This window comes from Oncorhynchus mykiss, chromosome 16 (genome assembly GCF_057628025.1).
Source record: "Oncorhynchus mykiss isolate SJ-2025 chromosome 16, ASM5762802v1, whole genome shotgun sequence".
In the NCBI taxonomy this organism is placed as follows: Eukaryota; Metazoa; Chordata; class Actinopteri; order Salmoniformes; family Salmonidae; genus Oncorhynchus; species Oncorhynchus mykiss.
In genome coordinates, this window is record NC_143037.1 from 48,775,316 (window position 1) to 48,783,551 (window position 8,236).

The following is an 8,236-nucleotide window of genomic DNA, read 5'->3' on the forward strand; positions in this document are numbered from 1 at the left end:
AAACTTTGATTTGATAGTCTCGCCCTTTTCAATATTAACTTTCAACAGGAAGTTAACAGGAAGTTAAGCTTCAAAAGATCATCTGGTTAGCTATATCTTTGAAAATAACTTGTGTGTGTGAAACGTTGTTGCATTTAAACTTCAGATCAATGGTGACTTTGTGATGTGCTGAACATGAAAAATATATTTGCAGTGGGAAGTAATGGTTGTAAATTTAGATTGGGAAACGCTTAGCCTAATGGTTGTATATTTGTATTCTTATGATTGGGGCCTACAGGCTTATTATGTCCGAGTGAATGGGCTGCTCATCTTTTAACATCATGCTGTGTGTGACTGTTGTCTTTCTATCAGGCCCTGTGTGTTTCACAAAACGTGCGCTCTCCTACGTGGAGTACGCTGCACATTACGGTCACTGTCCGTTCAGCATCACCAGCCTGTCACACTCACATCCTATGAGGTGTCACTGTTGTTGAATTGGTGAGAGTGTGATAGTGATGGCGTTAGGCTACAATAGGTTGTGTAAGCAGTGTGGTTGTTGTTGCTGATAGCATTTTCAGTGCAGGTGCTGTCTCTGTGCGAGTGGCAGCCCCGAAGCGTGGTTCAGCCTCAGGCATGTTTGATTCAGTTGTGCGCATTAAGTGATGCTATGTTGATTTTTGAGTTTGATACAAGGTGTTGGAAGAGTTTCTTCCCCACTGAAGGCCTAGGTACAATAGCCAAGGTTCACCATGGCTGTGTTTTGTTGTTCTTTGTTGTTAGAAACCTATGAATAGAGATATGCACATCCCACTACAGTAGGTCAAGGTTCGAACAAAAATAGAAAATAAAGGATTTACTGTATGTATTACGTTATAGCCTAGGTAAGTATACTCCCACACAACAACAAAGCATTTCAGAAATAGACCATATTTTATCCTCATCAGATTGTCCCTTAAGGAAAAAACACATGAATTTCACATGTGATCATGTGTTTCACAAACTGTTCAAAGGCACATAAATCTTTTTCCTTGCCCATTTACCCTCTGAATGGCACACATACACAATCCATGTCTCAATTATCTGAAAGTTTAAAAATCCTTCTTTAACCTGTCTCCTCCCCTTCATCTACACTGATTGAAGTGGGTTTAATAGGTGACATCAATAATCAGTGGTGACCAGTCATTCAGGGCAGGTATGGCAGAGCAATGTAAAAAACTATGTGAAAGAAATTGCATTAAGAAAGCCCCACCTGTCCTATTTTTTACTTTCCTGAGTAAGACAGCTCCAAAATGCAGCTGTTTCAGCCTAGCTCAGTGCTTCCTGTTGTGGTTGGGCAGCCAGCGAAAAATACAGAGCATAGGAGTTGTTCTTTAGTTGCGCCATGATTGGCTCAGTGTTCTGTCACTCATGGGGGCACTATGTCACCACAACATCTACAGGGAGAGCTAGAAAGTTCAAGCTCCTTGGGTGCTGCCATAGAATTACATTAGAAGTGCCCATCCAAAATGGCTCAAGGTCATTGGCCACAGTTAAAATTACGTCAAATCACGTTATATCTACCGTAGTTTTGATTGGACTGATCATGTCAACATCATACTTTCAAAATCTTAGCTAGCAAGCTAGCTAGACAAGCAGTCATCATCATGAATCAATCTACTGGCAAATCCTTTTCAATCCTTGTCATATGAAGACAAATTATAGATATAACGTATCGGTGCCCATCGGCCATCAGCCATAAACATTACACAACAAGTTGGAAATCGCAAATTCAACAATGAGTAGTGTGGAAGGAGTCAGTGGCTAACTGCAAGCGTTACAAAGCAGTCACTAGCCTGCTATTTGGTGGAGAGGGTGTGTGGTCCAAGTCTGGGTTTAAGTGTCTCTTTTCACAACTTAAAAGGATAAACATTCACATTCAACACCATAGGACAGAAAAGGTTGAATACATTGGCCATGCTGTCTATGAAGCATGACTCCTGCCACATTCAAAACAACTGGAAACTCAGATCTGGGAAATCTCAGACTTCAGTGAGTTCAAGACAACCAGGACCTCGGAAAGAAACAAGCTCCGTGTGGGAAAATACGTTTTGAGCTCCGACCTGAAGATCACTGATGTCATGATTCGACCTTGTTTTTTTCTGAGTTCACAGTTTTCTTCAAAGCACCAAGAGAATGACATATTCTGATGACAAAGTTTGATGACAAAATGTGACCACAAGAAGGAGCGGCGCGCCACCTCACAAGGTGAGTCCAAAAATGTCTTGTATACCTCTGCATAAATTATGTAATATGCCAGGGATCTCCCTATATCTCCCTATCTCCCTATATGTAGCTTAGAAAGTAATACTAAGTGTATGTTGTGTAGTAAGCTGTTAGTAGCCCATGTGCCTCGCCCTAATCATTTGGTCCCTTTCCCCCTCATCACTTAGCCTACTGTTCTGACTTGGTGGTGTACATGTAGCCTATAGTCTGTTTTAGAGAAATATCATCATCAAATAATGTATGAGCTTTCATTGTCTGCTTATATGCCCCCGTTATTTATCCTACGGTTCTAACTAGCCAGGTATAGCGGTGGTATGGATTTACACCATGGTGCTGAAAAATGGTCTGCTGTTGGGATATCTTTATGTAGGCCCTAACAGTTTGTGGGCACCGTTCTTCACCGTTATAGTGCAATTAAGTTTCAAGTTTTAATGTACAGTGAAATGCCTTTCTTGCGAGCTCAAAACCCAACAATGCAATAATCAATAACAATGCATTTCTAGAAAAAAAACATGACAAATAAGAATAAGAACAATAAAGTAAGTATACTATATACAGAAAGTATTTAATGTGTTGTTTAGTGTTGTGTAGTGGCTTTGCTGACATGCATCTAAAAAAAAAAATGCGTTTGCCCCACCCCCCCAAGATTTACATGCTAAAACCGCCACTGTCAGTAAGGGATCATAGCTTTCACCTGGATTCACCTGGTTAGTGTATGTCATGGAAAGAGCAGGTGTCCTTAATGTTTGGTACTCTCAGTGTAGAATACAGCTCTGCACTTAGCAAAAGAGAGCCATCTGCACTGTTATTTTAGTTATCAGTTAATCTGAATATTCTCTCATCATTAATATAATTGACTTACTTCAGCAATTTGAGGGTTTTCTGTATAGTTGTCTAATGTTTGTGGAAGCATGTTAATGCTTTAATGTTGAGAAATATAGTAGTTTTTCTTGAGTGTATTATACAAATATGAGATTTACTTTGAAGTCCAAATTGTAGAATTTGGAATACATGTGAAATCAGTCATTGATACATATATGATGGCGTAGCAGGAAGATCAGAATGCCGTGATCGAATAGGTAGTGTAATGAGGTCTGTGTGTAGCTGGTTAGGAGTCATGTGCAGGACAGCAGGTATGAGTAAATAAACGTACTTTACTCCACATAAATCAAATGAAATACAAAAGAGAGCCCACATAAACGGACCTTACTACATACAAAACAATCACTCACAAAAAAACATGAGGGAACAGAGGGTTAAATAATGAACAAGTAATTGGGTGATTGAAACCAGGTGTGAAAAACAAAGACAAAACAAATTAAAAGTGGATCAGCGATGGCTAGAAGGCCGGTGACGTCGACCGCCGAACGCCGTCCGAACAAGGAGAGGGACCGACTTCGGCGGAAGTCGTGACAGGTAGTGGGTTTAAATTCCAGGCAAGGACATGTTGAATAATAATTACTGTATAAATAAACATACAAAATGTATTCATGTGTGTCAAGTATGTACATTCCGGGGACATCCTAACAACACATTTTTGTTTGCAGGATATGTGTGAATCCACATGTGAAAGATTATGTATAAATCCACAAGAAACAACATGATTTCACATGTGAAACTTCATGTGAAATATCATCACTTGTGAAGTGTTCCAAAACCACATGGTTTCACACGATTTCACATGTGAAAGGTTATGTGATCAAATGTGAAAATCCATGTGAAACTTCATGTGAAATGTCGTCACATTTGAAGTGTTCCAAAACCACATGATTTTCATGTGAAATCATGTGGTTTTTCTGTAAGGGTTTACCCACAAAAATATGATAACGTACATAATTGTGGTCTTATTTTCTCATTTTTAATGTGAATCTAAGTTATTCTATGTTTCCCCAGCTCTGGTTATTAGTTTATGGGACAATAGCATTAATGTTTAATGGCCAGTAAATAATTCAGTACCTTTATGTTCGTCTGTGGTTCACTACCAGTTCTGATTGAGTCACTTCAAGACGTCTTTTGTGGATGGAGGGTCCTTCAGCCTAAATGACACTCGGCCAAATAGCACTTAAGTACCTGCTCAATATTTTAACAGGGTTGCCATGAAAGAAGGCCTGGGAATGGAATGGCGGGGCTGGTCCTTTTTAGTACAGGTGGATTTTGTCTTTGTTAAGCCACAGTATGGGTAGTGTATAGCCCCATTCATGCAATTTGCTCTTAAAGCCTCTGGGCTAACCGATCACTCAAGTTCACCCATCACTGTCCTGGCACTATGGTTCATATTCCGTGCTCAAACCAAGTCGAATTATTTGACAAAATTACTTCTGATGCAACAAATGATGTGTGAAATTGCACCACAATAATATGGGTGTTATTGTAAAAGGCTCTTTTGAATTTATATTGAATTTCCATGTGATATGTGGTTTGAAAAATATATTTATCATCCTTTGTTTTATCAACTCTATTTTCATAAACACAATTAAGAATTGAATTGATTGGTTCACAGCTGTTACATTTTCTGGTGCTTATTGTTCTTGGGCTGAAAGTGTATATATTCTTTAAACTTGGATTCTTTTCATCTTGTCACAATTTCTCAAATACTGTTTTTGTAAATATATCATCAGAATATACAAATCACAGATTTTATGAAAATAGCAAAAACCAGAGTGTGAGTTGGTACACTAATTTGAGTAATCAAGTCTGTCAAAATTGTGTTTTCAAAATCATCCCCAATTGGGTGTGGAGACTGCTATTGTAGTCTTTGGTGAACGTTCTGTTGATGAGAAAATTAACTTATGTGTACACTTCATTATAAACCCAGCAGACCTCAAGGACCCAGGCCTTTATGAAACCAGGACCAGATGTCAGACAGCCACAGCCCCAATTAATCTCCAAGGCCTTGTAACAAGCCCCGAGAAGAAACTAAAAAAAATCTTTGGATGCGTAGGACTATGAGGACAGAGAGTCAGAGATGGTGAGTGGGAAGCGAGGGTGAGAGATGCTATCCAGGGAGCACGGAGCCTGGCTAGCGAGCCTGCACAAGGGGAGATAAGAAGGGGCGGCTGGGCGGTGGTGGAGCCTGGGTCACAGAGAAGAGGCTGGGGTTATTCATGGCCTGGCCGTGAAAGCTTGAGAAGATTACCCAGGGCCTGGCTGGCAGTGATACCGAGGGAGCGGACAGGCAGAGCAGAGGGGGGCCCCCTTTCACCCCCTTTGTTCCCATCCATCTGCTTGGATCTTACAATGGCTCATAGGGACAGGGGGGTGGAGGGGTGCAGCCTGCAAGAAAGAGGGACCGACCATGTTGGAAGGCGGTGTACCAGGGAGAGTGAAACCAAGAAAGGGAGGGGAGAAGAGATAGAGGAGGAGAGGATACACAACGAATGAGGACTCAAGCACACGGCTTGTTGAGATTGAATGAATGGCGCTGCAGCTGACAAGCTCTGACATACTACATTGGGAGAGGCGGTGGAGGCGGGTGTTTACATTGTCTTTTTCCGGGCCGGTAATGGGCCGGCGGCTCCTCTTCACTCTGTATAATCAGTACTTTGGATAGACTCAGACGCCTCTTCAAACCATGATAAATAAACCACTCCAAAACCTTTGCGACTGAGAGGACAGCATTTGTCTGTCAATGTGTTGACCATCGTATTCATCATGTTGAGGAATGATCAGATGATAAAGGTGTTGTGTCCTGTAAAATGTTGTCCAGACAGACAATACCTCCACTCACAACAAAAGGGTTTTGTCCTTTGATTATCTATGTTCCACTTGTAGAATAGCAGACAGGTTTAAAGTGGTAAGCATTGTTAGGAAGAGAGTTTATGTTCGTTGCATTGCATTGACAATGGGGTGGAATATTACTTTGGTAATACCTCATGATTAATTTTATTAATGATGAAATATGGAAATGTATTACTGCTGTGGTCTATGGATGGATGGTTGCCAAGAGGAATGTGTGTGTGTGTGTGTGTGTGTGTGTGTGTGTGTTGTGTGTGTGTGTGTGTGTGTGTGTGTGTGTGTGTGTGTGTGTGTGTGTGTGTGTGTGTGTGTGTGTGTGTGTGTGTGTGTGTGTGTGTGTGTGTGTGTGTGTGTGTGTGTGTGTGTGTGTGTACAGATGTAGGATCTTTATTTGAGCCAGTTTGCTACAGAAGGAAAATAATCCTGCAGCAAAAGCCAATGCAAATTATTGTGTGAATTATAATTCATGGAAAAATGTGTAGGGGTTGATACATTTTTCATAAGGGCAAATCAAGTCTGACATTTTAAAGTGGAAATTACAAACTTTAGAATACTTTTTAAACCTTGAATACACTTCAAGTTTGCATTTCCTCAGCAAACAAATAATCAAATGAAGATCCTATATCTGTAGGTGGTAATGCCTTTGCGGTGAGCTTGTTTTTTGCTCTTACTTTTTTAAGAAGATAACTCACCATGAACTGCCGCTGTACAGTAATTCATGACTCACTGAATATATTAGAGAAAGAATAGATGTGGAATTGCTGAGGATAAGGCAATCTTCCTTATGAAAGTGTGATCTCTGATAAAAGGTTATATTGCTGTTGCAGTCTAATCTTATTATTAAAAGTGGTGTTGATATATAATTCAAATCAATTCCCATTGTCACATTTTACTTAACTGTATATTTCAGATAGTGTGTTTCCTAATTTTGAGAAGAAATTTGTCTTTTGGAACATTAAAGGCTAGTTATCTGTTATCTACAAGGGAACCTCCATTTCAATCTTCATGACAACTACCTATAAAAAAAAAGGCTATAAGCTATTCAACCCCCCCCCCCCCCCCCCCCCCTCAGACCCAGGTTTCTCCATCTCAACCTGTCCACCACTTCTAAAAATGTTGTGACATTAAGGTCAACCCATCTTTTGATTGTCCTCAGTGTATCTAGTTCATGAGTGAATGTATGAATAGCTCTATTGCTGAAATATGAATAGCGGACCAATTACTTAGGCCCTGATGGAGTTGGTTGCTCCTAGGAGAATGGCATCTCCTTGTGTAACACCAATCATGTGCTTGTGTGTGTGTGCACCTCCCAGCAATCCTCATAGCATTCTCTCAGTAGTAAATATGTATTGAGAGGACAGAGGCGGGCTAATGAGACAATGTTAAAGTATGTGCTTGTTGTTACATGAAGCATTTGGAAATATTTTTTGAAATCTTTTAGATTCATACATGTTCGTACATGCCTTTCATTATTAAACTCAGATTGGATGTGGTGTAGGTCTACATCATAGACTGTAAAAATGGAAAGTCTCAAAACCCCATGGTTGTGTAATGAAACCATGAAATGTAGCGCACCTATTATGAGATCTGGTGTTTGGAGGGGGTTTGAATGTAAATCCAAATGTAAGTGTTTCAAGTCGCAGAATATATCTTATAACAGAAATTAAGAACTCTGAAACACCCGTAAGCGGTTCTTTAACCTGAATATTGGTGTTTTTAAGGGAATGTTGTGAAAACACTTTTTGGGGTTTCAGTGCATGTAAAAGGTAACATCAAAACATGCATATATAGCCTAAATATTAATTGATGATAAGGGGGGGGGGCACACAATGCAAATAAATAGTCCGGGTAGCCGTTTGATTACCTGTTCAGGAGTCTTATGGCTTGGGGGTAAAAACTGTTGAGAAGCCTTTTTGTCCTATACTTGGCACTCCGGTAGTAGAGAGAACAGTCTATGACTGGGGTGGCTGGGGTTTTTGACCCATTGATAAATCCATATTTATCAATGGTGAACTGCAGAATCCTCTATTCTTGCAGTTCAATCTCCTGTTAGTGCTGGTGGTTTGAACACTGTGCTTGACAATTCCTGCCAAAATGGTATAAAAAGGCAAATGATCAAGTACATAAAACAGTCTTAAAAATTAAAACACTTCAGAAAAAGGGATCTAATTCTGCACTAGGCAGGATTTAAAACATCATACCGGTGTTTAGAAGCTTTAGAGGGAGGAAACAGCATCAAAAGAGAGTATCAAGTTCTGCA

The 8,236-nt window shown here is 40.1% G+C and overlaps 1 long non-coding RNA gene across 2 annotated transcripts; it reads left to right on the plus strand.

Annotated features, from left to right (window-relative positions):
- The first annotated feature begins 1,590 nt into the window (after nt 1–1,590).
- Nucleotides 1,591–6,845, plus strand: LOC149976911 (uncharacterized). 2 transcript variants are annotated; one of them, XR_016487052.1, is made up of 2 exons: nt 1,591–2,223; nt 5,057–6,845. It is a non-coding gene; the product is annotated as an uncharacterized LOC149976911 (long non-coding RNA). The 2 variants fall into 2 exon arrangements; XR_016487053.1 differs by having other exon boundaries at nt 5,060–6,845.
- The last annotated feature ends 1,391 nt before the right edge of the window (nt 6,846–8,236 follow it).